At 44.6% G+C, this 14694-nt stretch overlaps 1 pseudogene; it reads right to left on the minus strand.

Annotated features, from left to right (window-relative positions):
* Positions 1 to 912: 912 nt before the first annotated feature.
* On the minus strand, positions 913 to 1331 carry LOC100443357 (large ribosomal subunit protein eL28-like; annotated as a pseudogene).
* Positions 1332 to 14694: the final 13363 nt, after the last annotated feature.

Below are 14694 nucleotides of genomic sequence, written 5' to 3' on the forward strand. Positions count from 1 at the left end.
GCTTTGAATCCTAGCTCTACCAATTTCCAGTCGTGAGCTTAGGGCTTGTGATTTAACCTCTTAACACCTCAGTGTCCACATACAGAAAATGGAGCTAATAATAGCTTCTATCATCTCATAGAGTTTTAGTGAGAAATTTACATGTGTCAAATGTTTAGAACAGCACCTGGCCTCCATATATACATAAAAAACTATGGAAGTGTTTGCTACTATCGCTATTGTTACCAAAGCCATCCAGCAACTTGATGGCTGAGGTGAAGTGATAAATTGGATCTGCAGTCTCCTGGCCCAGGGGTTTCTCCACTGCAAAGTCTTTTTGCTATTTGAGCAAAAAGAAATCAGTGATGGCTCAACTGGCACCACTGGGAAAGGCAGACCCCATGAGCACCATTCTCTGTTAAAACTTCACCATCCAATAGAAATATCATGCAAGTCACATGTGCAGATTTTCTAGTAGCCACATAAAAAAAGAAAAACGGATGAAATTAATTTTAGTAATACATTTTATTTTAGCCAATATATAAAAATATTAGCATTTCAATATGTAATCAATAAAAATTATTAATGAGATATTTACATTTTTTTTTCCATACTAAGTCTTGGAATCCAGAGTGTACACATACAGCATATCTCAGGGAGCCACTTTTCAAGTGCTTAATAGGCGCATGTGGCTTGTGGCTGCCATATTAGAGAGTACAGATTTTCTAAACACTGCAAACGGCTTTCAAGGTGGCCGGACATTCATATTATTTCTGACTATGCCTAGGGGATGACAAATCAGAGCAAATAGTAAAAGTCTTCTTGAGTTTTTTGCAGGACACTGGATCCCCTTTCCCCTTTCTCCTTCTCCTTCTCCTTCTTCTTCTTCCTTTTGTGGGAAAGCCAGCTGACTATTGCTTAGGGGCAGGCGACTCACAAGCTCTTTGTGGGGCTGGTCCGCTTCCTCTTCACCGTCACAGGCTTCTGGCTGCGCAGGATGGTGCTGGCCTTGCTGTTGGCAGCCATGGCAGGTCAGGGCGGTACTTGTTCTTGCGGATCATGTGTCTGATGCTGCTGAGTTTGGCTCGAGCGTTCTTGTTGATGATGGTCCGCACGTAGGAGGTGGCAGGCGTCCGCTGGCCGGATCTCTGCTTCATGACCACCAGGACACCTTTGCCATGGGCTGCCGGCTCCATGCCCACAGTCTTGCAGTGAATCAGCCCGTTGTAGCGAAGGAGTTGCGGGCCTTCAAGTTATTGGGCTCGGTGCTGTAGGTCTGCTTATTCCTCTTGGTCAGGAAACCGGAGCAGTTCCGCACGACCATCGATTGCAGATGCGCAGACATGGCGGCAGCTCCTCTCACAGCGAACGCTGGAGACGGAAGGAGCTGGATACTCTTCTTGCTTGTTCCTATCCCAACTTCATCAAAATAAGGCGACTATTTTTTTTTTAATGGTAGGAGTTCATTCATTAGCCTTTCCAACCTTGATTTAACTTAAGTACAGCTTTCAGTAAATCATGACACAACAGCTCCAGATGCCACCCCTCAAGATGTTCAGAGGCGCATACGTAACCTCTGTAAGCCCGGAGCTCCTGCTTACCCTGCCAGATGAAGCCTTGCCACCTCTTCCCATGGCAAGTCTGGAGCCTCCTGCCCTGACTCTTCTGTGGTGACCTCGGATTGCCTCCTAGGACCTCCTGAGTGAGCCAGCATCATCTGCTCCTCTACCACCCCCAGGACTGGGGAAGGGGATAGAGGCTGAGAACAATTAGCAACCTGTCTGAGGCCAGGCAGAAATTTGTCACCACTGATGGAACACAAGCTGGCAGGCCCTGGGTGGCCTCTTTAAAATGCTCTGCAGTGCAAGCATTGCACACTCCTGGCATTTTTGTAAGGGCGGTGTCCGGGACAATAGTAAAGAAATTCTTACCGTGCTTACTGTGAGTCACATGCTGTTCTCAGTGCTTTACTTTACTGACAAAATCCTCACTGCAGCCCACTGAGGCTGCTGGTCTTATTAATCCCACTTTACAGATGAGGAAATTCAGATCTGGAGAAGTACATGGCCTGCGTCAGGTCACACAGATGTAAGAGGCAAAGAGGAGTCAAAGTGCCTCGTTGTGCCACAGTGAACCCTTCAGACTTGGGTTGGGCCACTAGCCTTTGCTTCTCAGTGAGAAATGTAGGCTCCAGGAAGATAGGGTTTCTGTGCTTTTGTTCTCTGCTCTGTCCTCACCACCTAGATCCTATTGGTTGACTGGCTGCCACCTCTTTGCTGCTGGTGGTGTCCAGTCTTAGCTCTAGACCACAACTCAGGCCAATGGTTGTTCCACTGGGCACTTGTCGTCCTGCATATGATCTGACTTTGACTTCACGCCTTGCCTACTAGTTGCACTTGATTTTTGGCCTCTATGGCCTCTATGTAAGTGACCTGAGACCTGCCCCAAGGCCAGAGAGGCGTTCAGTTGCTTGAGGCAACTTAGGCTCAAAGCAGATCTGATCTTGGCATAAGCACATTGAGTCTTATTTCCCTACCCTCTGAATGATGAGGCTGGGTCAGGTAAGGCTGGAGTATCAATGTTTCTACCCCCTCGCTCCTGGAAGGTTGGGATGGGGGGCAGGGTGGGAGAGTGGGGATAGGGTACAGGCTGATGGTACAAGGATTTCTGTGTGCAAGAAAATGTGCTCCGTGCCAGCCTTTATGGGTGGTTACAGGGAGGAGTGCCTGGCACCAGCTACCCATCCAAAGACATTTACAGTCTAGCCTGGATGTAGCAGGTTCCCAGTTGCCCTCCTCCTCCCACCCCTGGCTCTAGCCTGGGCCAGCCTGACTCCAGGCTCCACGCTGTTTCCACACTGGCTGTTGGTGCAGGTCCACCTGAGGAGAAATCACCTTGGCCTCCTTTCCTCTCCCCTAACATCTTGTTTTCTGCATCTGAAGACCTCCTGATCTTCCCTCATCTGAATAACCACAAAGGGCCCCTTGAATGGTGGAGAGTGTCAAAAGGTGCAGCCTCAGGAGGGCCCTGGAGAGCACAGGGGCCCGTGTTGTCTGAGAACCTGCAGCCTGGCTGTTCCACTTCTCCCCCTGAGCAGGCTCAGGCTCCCATCTCAGGATGTGCACAGGCCCCAAGTCTGGGGCCCTCATACTCTGTATCCTGCCTTCAGTAGAAATAAGGGATCCCAGGAGAGGAGGCCTGGAACTTTGTCGGGGGAAGCTGGAGAGCTGGGTTGGGTGGGACACAGGGCCAGTTAAACCCAAGTCCATGGGCGGGTTTCTTCCCTGAAACTGTTATCCTTTGATTCTTATATGAGGATGTTCCCATGATACCACAGGGCACTGAACAATTCTTTCTCTCATGCACATACATATGTGCACATACCCAGACATACGTGCATGAGTGCGCATGCACACACACACACACACACACACACATCACCAAGCCCCAGATCTGAGGTCTTCAAAAAGGGCATGAGGGCAAACCTCTCACAGGATTTAACGTCATGCTTCCAAATGTGCTCAAGCAAAGTCATCTATCTGGAAACTCTATTTCTCCCAGAGGCTGTTATTCTTTAACTCCCTCAAAATAGGGGTCAGTGACTCTAAATGCAGAATGACAGTTAACCAACTGTGTAACACCAGCCTTAAGGTTCAAAGGCCTTAATGGAAAAGCCAACTTTTACCCCAAGCATTAGCAGACCAGATGTGGTTTGCAGAACTTTCTGGAGCTTTAAACAGTCGGAGGCTATCTGTCCCTTCCGGGGGCACCCTGCTCAGTCAGGATACAGACTTCAGACAGGGAGCCTTCCTCACCACAGCCTGATGGCTCATCTTCCAAAGGGCTTCCGTGCTTTCATCCTTTGCCAACAAACGCAACTGAAATCAGGAGATCTGGATGCATCCTGGACAAGGGAGACACAACACAAATCCCTCTAACAGGTTGTGGACATTGTGAGCTAGACATGGAGACAGGCCCAGAGCACAGAGACAGCTGGGATGAAGAATGCCTACCACAACCCAGGGGAGGCCTGGATTTCAGGAGCAGGTAACCCCAGGGCCGAACCTTGAGAGGTGAGTAGGAGTTAGCCAGAGAATCCCTAGCAGAAAAGACAGCCAAGTGTGCAGGTGTGGTCAGCATTGCTGGAGGGTCAGCTAGGACACCCTTGGCAGAGACAAGTTGCAGGCCCCACGTAGCCATCATGGAAAGCTTTGTGTGCTGTGGCAGGGAGCTTGAACTTCATCCTGAAGGCAGTGAAGCTCCAGAAGAGCATTGTAACTAAGGCAGTAACACAGACAAACAATAGTAATAGCCAACATTTGTGAAATGAATACCTTTTAGATGTCAGGCATTGTTCTAAGTGCTTTGCATGTATTGATTAACTTATTTAATCCTTTGCAGCAGCCCTATAGAACAATACTGATATTATTCCCATGTGACAGCTGAGGAAACTGAGGCATGGAGTGTGCACACAGTCATCTAGCTCCTAAGTTGTGGAACTGGTATTTGAACCTAGAAAGTTTGATTCTTGAGCTCATTCTTTCAGTCACTCTGCTATTATTTATAATTTTGTAGCCATCTCTGTTCAAAAGGGATTTTAGGTGATTTATAATATAACCTAGTGCACAGTAAGCAAACTAAAAATAAAATTCAAAGTGAAAGAGAGAACAGAAACAGAAAAGCAAGCAGACATTTATGGCAAGAATTCAAGATGGGAAATCACTGAACTTGAGCCCTAATTTTTATCTGATTTTTTTTGAAAAAAAGTGTGAAATTGTCAAGTTGCAATCTTATTGCTCTTTGTGTGTTTATCAGGAGACACATGCTGCTTCCGTATACTGAATTCTAGAAGGAAATTTGTTGTTTACTCCCTGATATGAACTGTGATGTAATGTATAAGATGCATTAGCTTTCTGGGGCTACTATAACAATTGACAGCAAAATTGGTGTTTTAAAACAACAGAAATGTACTTTTCTTCACATTTCTGGAGGCCAGAGGTCCAAAATCAAGGTGCTGTCAGGGTTGGTTCCTTCTGGAGGCCGTAGGGGAGACTCCATTCCATGCCTCTCTCTCAGTTCCTGGTGGCTGTAGGCAATCCTTGGCATTCCCTGGGTTGCATTACTTCAATCTTAGCCTTCATCTTCATATAGCTTTCTCTTCTGTGTCTTTGTGTCCCAAACTCCCTCTCCTTCCTCTTATAAGGACATCAGTCATTGGATCAAGGCCCCAGCCTAAATCCAAGATGATCTCATCTTGAGATCTTTAGTTTAATTCCATTTGCAAAGACCTCATTTCCAGTAAATAAGGTCACATTCATAGTTACCAGGGGTTAGGACTTGGATGTAACATTTTTGGATGGCACTATTCAACAACACTCTACAAGGCATTTAATAGCAATTTTGCAAAAAATAATTAGAAGGGGTTCTTTTATGACTGTTTCTCACAGTGATAAAGCCAAGGGTAGAGTTTTGTTTTGATTGCAATTTAGCTCACTTGAGATGGGTAGTTCCATCTCGTTTGGAGGGGTTTGCCTGTCTTCCAGAAAGGGCTCCTGAATTGAATGTCACATCAGCTATGTATCTTTGGTGGACAGAACTTCACTTGGAGTCAGGTGATTCACAGGACTCCTGGTATGAAGCAGAGTTTTTGTCTTGGATCCATTGATGGGAAGCTGCCTAATCTAGTACAGAAGTCCGTAACTGGGGCACAAGTGAGAATCACCTCACCAGGGGAGATTTTGCAAAAACACATGCCACAGTTGCACGCAAGGCAAATGAAGCTGACTCTCTGACCTCTGTTGTCCCTTCCCCTGTATTGACTTTCTAATGGGAATCTCCATTTGTGATGGGGTGGTTGGGATCACCTGTTCCAGGCTGTTGCTGGTTTCCTTTCAGTGCAGTGCATGGGGAGGGGGAGAGGGGGCACATGATCTGTCAAAGTAGGAGTGGCCTTGAGTTTCTATTTGGATTTGTTTTCATGGCTCCTTTCCAAAAAAAACACATTTGTTCCTCTCTGAACTTTAATATCCTTGTCTGTAAAGTGCAGTAAGCCAATTCATTTATTTATTATTTTTTGAGACAGGGTCTGGCTCTTTTGCCCAGGCTGGAGTGCAGTGGTGCTATCTTTGCTCACTGTGGCCTTGACCTGGGCTCAAGAGATTCTCTCACCTCAGCCTCCTGAGTAGCAGGGACTACAGGCATGCACTACCACACTAGGCTAATTTTTGTAGAGATGGGGTTTTGCCATGTTGCCCAGGCTGATCTTGAACTCCTGAGCTCAAGTGAGCCACCTGCCTCAGTCTCTCAAAGTGCTGGGATTACAGGCATGAGCCACTGTGCCCAGCCTGAGCAAGGCAATTTAACTCATAGAATTGTTATAAAGATTAAATGACACATCATATGTAAAATACTCCACACAGCATCTGACAGATGTGGAGGAAGAGAAAACTGTACTAAGGGCATTGTTGTTTGTTCCACACCATTGGTGTGCCAGAGATTTCTGGTAATGATCACTTTTCAGTGGAGGAGAACAAGAAATAAACAATCACTCTGGCTCCTCTCTCCAGAACTTATGGAGAAAAGCCCTGACCACTTGGCCTTCTCATATCTCCTTGACAAAGTTACTGATTTTCACCTTTGTTCTTCAGTGATCATTGTTCTCCAGGAGAAAAAGCTGTTTGTTTAATGAGACTCCTATGTCCTGCTGGAACAGTGAATATTGAGAAGGGGGCCTTAGGAAGCTCTGGTGAAAACCCAGGGCTCCTAATTAAGCCAGGTCTTCTGCTCACCCAAAGACCCAGCCTGGACTTCAGAACAAATCACCTGAAGCCTGCATATTTCAATAATTTAATAGGACAGATTTCCCAGGGGTGTTTTGAGGGCAGCAGCTCATTTTCAAGTAAGAATTTTCCCAGAAGTAACAAGCATATCTTTACATACTTCCCTTGACTAAAAGAGGGTTATCATCTATGGTTGTACAGGTTGTGCACTGTACCAGGCTGCAACTGCAAGGAGTCTCTATTTGTACTGCAGACATTATTGATTTGTATGTTGAATACAACAGTTTTATGACAGATGGGCAGATTTGTTCAGTATAATCAATATACAATATGAAGACAGTTTCAAACAGAATGAAGCAATGTGCCTTGAGGAAGGAGTGCCTGTTCTAATTTGCACAATGGTGTCCTATAAACCACTGGTGGCCTAGATTGAATGGCCAGTTCTATAAAACTCATGGGCCTGGGAATGAGAAACCAAGATGCAGAGCAATAAGGGGAAAGTGGAGCAGTTACTTGCAAGACCAAGGCTAACCTGAAAGCGTATAAGGTAACACATTATTGGCTACACATTAGAATCTCTTTGGGAGATTTGAAAAATACTGATGCCTGGGTCTCACCCCTAGAGATTCTTATTTAACTGGTCTGGGATACAGCCTGGGGTTGAGGTATCGAGGTTCTTCATGTAATCCTAATAAACACCCAAGGTTGAGAACCACTATATTTTTCGTTGGATGGGTGACAGATGATAGATGGATGGGTGGATGACTAGATGCATGGGGTGCATAGATACGTGAATAAATGAATGGACTAAGGAATTGGCCATAGAGTTGTGGCTTGACATGTTTTCATGATCTGGTATCTGCTTATCTCCAGACACATTCTCTCTCATCTTGCCTCAGTTTCTTGCACTCCATGCTCCAGCCATACTGAATTTCAATCAGTTTTTCTAATGTGGTGACTCTCTTACAACTGGCCCTTACCTTCCCTGTTCTCATTGATTAGAATGTGTTTCCTTTTTCTGTTTGCCTGGCTAACTCTTACTCAGATTTCAGGCCTCTACATAAAATTTCAGGTAATTTAGTCCTGGAAGATTTCCTGGACTCCTCTAGACTCTGGTTTAGATCCTGCCATCTATGTTCCTGTGGCCTGTTGTCCTTTCCCATCACAGCACCTATCACTTGGCATTGCCAGCTGGGCTCAGAGGTCCTATGCTGGTCCTATGCTGCATGGTCTCATGCTAATTCAAGCATTTGAGGACAAAAACTTACTTTGACAAAATCTGTGTATCATTCATTGATGGCTCAACAAAAATATCACACCTTTGGAGGATGCCCCTCTCCCCTTATCTTCCTGTCCTGCAGTTATTATTTAAATCAGCCATGTGTCAATCCACCGAATTCTTACTGAGAGTAGCTCTCTCTATGTCCACTAAGTCCACTCAGATCAGGATCAGAGAATCTCGACAACAAGGGCCAGAAGGGACATTAGGGATATTCTCATCAGAGTCTGCATTGTATCGAGGAGCAAATGGATATTTAACTGGCAACAATGACTTGCCCGGGGTCACACAGCAGCAGAACAAGGGCTGAAACCAAAGTTTCTTGGCTACAAGACTAGTCTGCCCCCATATTCAAGTTCTCTTTAGAAAATTCTCAAAATTCTAGAGCTTAGTCCCTTCTCCTGCCCCTTCCAATGCCATGGCAATTCTAAGCGAGGAAAGCTCTGCATTAAAGTCAATAATGAAGATGCCTGGGGACAAAGATGGCTTTCACTACTGTTTTTTCACTAGGTGTGAGCAGTTGGCAAGACAGCAATGTATGACATCCAAGACATCACCGTTATTACGGGAATAGTTACCCCATGAGCAACTCTTAAAGATAAGACATGTCTGTGAGAGGTGGGCTGCAGAAAACCCTTTGGGAAAATTTGCTCTGGAAATTCAGAGTTGAAGATTTGTCTGCAAGGACATTCTAAGGAAATGGTGACAGGGTAAGGGGAAATCAGGGCCAAGAGAACAAGGCTACCACACTGGGAGTTTTCTCTACACCCAGACTGAGAAAAGGGCTTTTGATTTTGACCCAAACATTGAACTGCCTCTTTGTCCATGGGGGAATTGTAGGAAGTACATGAAAACACTAGAGCAAGGCTTTCAAACTTACCCACAGACACATTTTATCTGAGATGCCTTGTGGCTTTTAAAATATATAAGCCACTACATAAAAGTTAAGAGATTCCACATGAAATAGGAAGATAAACAACATGGAGCCCTCATTCCCATGAGGCATCAATAGAGGAGAGGGCAGCAGTGGCTGCCCCTTGAGACAGGGCCTGAGCTTCCCATGCCCCCAGAGGCCCTGCTGCTCACTCATGGTACCGGCTGGGCCCTGTGGACATGTGGCATGTGACCTGGGCTCTGCAGGAGCCTCCCACCTGTCTTGCTTATAGTTGGCATCACATTCTCCCTTGTATCGTAGATTCCTACATGCTCAACTCATCTCCCAACAGGCCTCCAAGCCCAATAAACGCTCTTGAAATGAATGAGTCAGTATTTCAAGGTGCTAACTTGAAGTCACAGTATAGGTTTATGAAATTTTTATTTTGTAAATTATTCAGGAGCTTGGTTTGCTACAAAATGTTGAAAAGAAGCTTTGCTAAATACAATTATTTGTAAGATACTGAAACAGGAAAACAGGAAATCCTTCCTGGATTTCTTTTAGTAAGAGGCAGGTCTCTTTCAGGTTAAGTTCAAAACATTCCTGCTGAAGGTGGGAAATGGGCCCCTTTAGATGGTGAGAGCTCTATTTCAGCCTTAGGATCTCATCATTGGCTGTGGTGCAGAGGAGAACTGGACGAACAGCAGCATGGTGCTGAGGAAAGTGTGTGGATGTGCTGCTGAGGAAAGTGTGTGGATGTGGGAATCAGACAAATCCAGTACCAGTCCCTGGTTTCATTTCTTCCCACCTTTTGTGAACTTGGGGTTGTGGTTTACCACCTTGGGCCTCAGTAGAGGATTATAGACCTCTTTTAAATTGTTAAAAACAATAGTTTTCCTAAATAGTACCTGGACATGGTACAAAATTCAAAAGGTACAAAGTGAAGAGTTTCTTTCCTTCTAGTCACCAAAGCCACTCAGCTTCCCTCACAGGAGGCAGGCTCTCTTACTAGGTTCTTCTGCATCCTTCTGAAGATAGCCTATAAATATATAATATATATGAATATAAAAATGTATGTAAAGTCATATATGCTTACTCTTTATACAAACATTCACACTGTTCCATATCTTCTTTTTTCATTTAACATACCTTAAAGATTGTTCTACATCAGAAATAGCGGCCTCATTTTTAATGGCTGCACGATATTCTATTGTTGGATGTGCCATAAAGTGATTTAACCAGTCTATTATTGGCACTCATTGATAGTAGACTTCCAAGATTTGCTATTTCAACACTGCTAAGATGGATATGATACACATGCAGTTCTTGTAGGTATGCATGTATCTGTAGGCTAAATCCCAGTATGTGGAACTGTTGTGTTATGGGGTAAGCACAGTTATGTTTTGATAGGTAGTGCCAAACTGCCCTCCATAGAAGTTGTAATTCAAACTGACATAGATTTATTAAAGCTCTACTGAAAACCTAACCCATCTATTTCCCTATGATAGGAATGTTGTGAGTATTTATTGGTCTATGTTTTTCTCTCTGCCTTTATTTACTGGCCTGATTTGTCAATGTGTGAAATGGAAATAGTTACAACTTTGTTATATTTATGGGAGGCCATTGTTTTGGAGTAACTCCTCCTTCAGGCCCCAACAAACAAGAAAAAACCAGAGTGCAGTCACTTGTGCTAGGTGCTACATAATCAAACTAAAGTTTAAAATGAGCCAGTTTTCCAAAAAACAGGAGATTCACATCAGCCAACCAAAAGGGGCCCAGTCTGTCTGAGCCAGCATGATAAGGAGGTCCCCACTGTTTTAATTCTATAAGGAAAGCAGCTTTGTAATGACCAGTTTGCTTTTTGTTCCTCGTTTTAGCTTTCATCAGTCTTTTCTGCCTATGAAGCCCACCTCTTCTGGCCAGCTCACTGGAGCACCTTTCTAAATCTGAGATAAGCTGTTTCTGATTCATGAATGACTGAAAAAGCCAACTATATCTTAATTTTTTTTTTCTTTTTGAATGATTACTAATTCATTTTTATACTTCTGTCCTTACAATACGTTCCCACCAATTATACCTTTAAACTAAACTTGCTGAGATTTTGTTTTTGGACAAATTCCAGCGTTGTTTTGAGGATTTATTTAGAATGTTTGACACTGATCATCTCTTGCCCATGTCAGAGGTTTCTGGGGACTCTCCTTTGGCCGTCTGTAACAGGTAAATGACAAGATCTGACAGCAGCGACAAAGTGCCCATGCTATAGAATGGCTTCCACATTGAGGCAATACATTCTTAAGAATATGTTGTTCTGAGCTGAGTGAGAGATGTCTTCCTAACACTTCTGTTTGAATGCTTTACATAGTTAAATGCCAATCAATTAAGAATTTCATTTAGGCAAAAGGAAAAAGAAGAAAGCAGTCATTCTTTGTAATAAAAATATTGACTTATCACCAGTGAAGTGGAAAATGACTTTGTTTCTCAATCGCTAAAGAGCAAATGCCATTATAAATTGAAAAACAGCCTATTGGATGGTCTTATATTATTATTGCAATGACTCTTAATCTCTTCCTTGTCATCAAGCCATGCCACCTCCCCTCCTTTTTTTTGAAATGGGGTCTCACTCTGTCACCCAGGCTGGAGTGCAGTGGCACAATCATAGCTCATTGCAGCCTCAACCTCCCAGGTTCAGGCAGTCCTCCCACTTCAGCCTCCTGAGTAGCTGGGACTTTCATGCGCGTCCGTGTGAAGAGACCACCAAACAGGCTTTGTGTGAGCAATAAAGCTTTTAATCACTTGGGTGCAGGCAGGCTGAGTCCAAAAAGAGAGTCAGCGAAGGGAGATGGGGTGAGGCTGTTTTATAAGATTTGGGCAGGTAAAGGAAAATTACAGTCAAAGGGGGTTTGCTCTGTGGCAGGCAGGAGCGGGGGTCGCAAGGTGCTCAGTGGGGGTGCTTTTTGAGCCAGGATGAGCCAGGAAAAGGACTTTCACAAGGTAATGTCATCACTTAAGGCAAGGACCGGCCATTTTCACTTATTTTGTGGTGGAATATCATCAGTTAAGGCAAGGACTGGCCATTTTCACTTCTTTTGTGGTGGAATGTCATCAGTTAAGGCAAGGACTGGCCATTTTCACTTCTTTTGTGGTGGAATGTCATCAGTTAAGGCAAGGACTGGCCATTTACACTTCTTTTGTGGTGGAATGTCATCAGTTAAGGTGGGGCAGGGCATATTCACTTCTTTTGTGATTCTTCAGTTACTTCAGGCCATCTGGGTGTATATGTGCAAGTCACAGAGGATGCAATGGCTTGGCTTGGGCTCAGAGGCCTGACATTCCTGCCTTCTTATATTAGTAAGAAAAATAAAACAGTGTTGAAATGTTGGGGTGGCGAAAATGTTTGGGGGGTGGTATGGAGAGAGAGAATGGGCGATGTTTCTCAGGGCTGCTTCAAGCGGGATTAGGGGTGGCATGGGAACCTAGAGTGGGAGAGATTAAGCTGAAGGGAGATCTTGTGGTAAGGGGTGATATTGTGGGGTTGTTAGAAGAAACATTTGTCGTATAGGATGATTGGTGATGGCCTGGATACGGTTTTGAATGAATTGAGAAACTAAACAGAAGATACAAGGTCCGAATAAAAGGAGAAAAATGGATATTAAAGGACTAAGAATTGGGAGGACCCAGGACATCCAATTAGAGAGTGCCCAAGGGGGTTCAGCATAATTACTTGCTTGGTTGGCAAGTTTTTGGGCTCTATCCTTGAGTTTTTTTATGTTGTCATACACCAGGCCAGATTGATTTAGGTAAAAACAACACTCTTCATTTAAGAAAATAGAGAGTCCTCCTTTTTCAGCAGTGAGTAAGTCAAGGCCTCGGCAGTTTTGGAGGACAACTGCAGCTAAAGAGTCAACTTGGGCCTGGAGGACTGATAAAGTTTGTGATATGTCTGTAATACTAGCAGAGAAGTCATTAGACAGGCTACGGAAGGTCGTGACAGAGGTTGAAATGCCTGCTATTCCAGTACCGAGAGCAATAGTGGAGGCAGAAAACCCACCATCAAGGGAATCAGTGGAATAACTCTTTTTTTGTTGTGTCAGTGTAGTGAGGGGAACAGGGAGCTCTTCGGTCCCATTTGCAAATTGAATTTTGGGGGTAAGGAAAACTAGTGTGCATGTGCCTGTCCAATTAGCAGGTAGACACATGTAGGTAGAGGATCCACAGAGGAAGAAGAGACCTTGTGTGAGGCAAAACTGGAGATGTAAAGTAAAAAGATGAGAAGGAGTGCTGAAAGGGGTGTCTTGTACCCAGACTCCTAGGGATCCAGCTAGGGCGGCAGCTGTCAGAGGTTGTAATGGGGACTGATGGGGTAACTGTGTAGAGGAGGAGGTTCAATTTTCATGGTATATGAGAAAACGTTGAGTATCTACGAGCAACCTTTCACTGTTTTTTCGGGGCTGGGTATAAGTAGACAAGACGAGGGCCTGGGAGGAGAGTCTGATGAGCAAGCAGAAGGTAGCCAAGGATGGAGGGAAATACAGGGTAAATGTCTTCCTAAGTAATAATTACTGCTAACATTTTTAAGTTTGTCAGTATTGATAGACCGCTTGTCTGTAATATGGAGCTGGAAGGCTCCAATTGTTTCAGTGATGTGTGTAGTTGGGCTTTGGAGGTGAAGAGTAAAGGAACATCAAGAAGGTGAAAGATTACCTAGGGGAATTCCAGTGGGTCTTTGCTGAGAGATACATAAAGGAGAGGCCACAGGAATAATAGTTTGTGTTGTGAGAGGTCCACATATGGGGGGAGTAGAGTTAATATAAGGAGAAAGGTTTTTTAAGTAAGTGTGGAGGAGGGCGGCAGCTTGCTGATGTGAGATGTCTGGCGAGGTCTTGCTGGACCTGTCTAGAAAGTAAATGAGTTCTTCAGGAGGGTAAAGGTGAGGGCTGTTAAAGGAAGTTCGGAGGTGTAAGGAGACAGGAGATGTTGCCCAGTCTGTCTGTAAGGCGGGGACAGCTGTGTAGGCACTGGAAGAAAGGGAAATGCAAAGCCAGCAGTTTTTCGCTAAGGAGGGATTAGAAGCAGCTAGGAGAGAATGGGTGAGGTTGATAGTGTGGTGGAGATAGCTGGGGAGAGGTAAAGGGTGGCATAAGAATGGGAATGAGAATAAGAGTGAGTATAAAAGTAAAGAATAGAACTTCATCAGGGTGGAAGTATTGGAGGGTTCCCTGCCAGCAAAGATCATCTATCCACTCTAAGAGGGAATTAAGAGTGGCGGTTTGGGGATAGCACCAAGAGATACCAGCTGTGATGGCTTGGAGAAACAGTGTAAACTGGCAGTGTAAACGAGAGCAGGGCATGTATGAGTAGTTGAGAATGGTGAATAGGAGTATGACTAGACAGAAGATAGTAGGGATGACAAGTTTTTTGGGGGGCAGTCTAGGTTGGTCTGGTGTCTGGAATGAGACTGGGGCCTAATAAAAAGGAGCGTCTATACAGGAGCTCAAATGGGCTGTACCTTGTAGCATTCTGAGGACAGGCCTGACTTCTGAGAAGGGAAAGTGGTAAAAGTATTGTCAAGTCCTTTTTAAGTTGGTGGCTGAGCTTGGTGAGGTGTGTTTTTAAAAGACCTTAGCCCGTTCTACTTTTCTGGAAGATGGAGGACCATAAGGGATATAAAGGTTTCACTGAATACTAAGAGCCTGAAAAACTGCTTGGCTGATTTGACTAATAATGGCTGCTCTGTTATCAGACTGTATAGAGGTGGGAAGGCTAAACTGAGGAGTTATGTCTGA

This window comes from Pongo abelii, chromosome 2, assembly GCF_028885655.2.
Source record: "Pongo abelii isolate AG06213 chromosome 2, NHGRI_mPonAbe1-v2.0_pri, whole genome shotgun sequence".
Lineage (NCBI taxonomy): Eukaryota > Metazoa > Chordata > Mammalia > Primates > Hominidae > Pongo > Pongo abelii.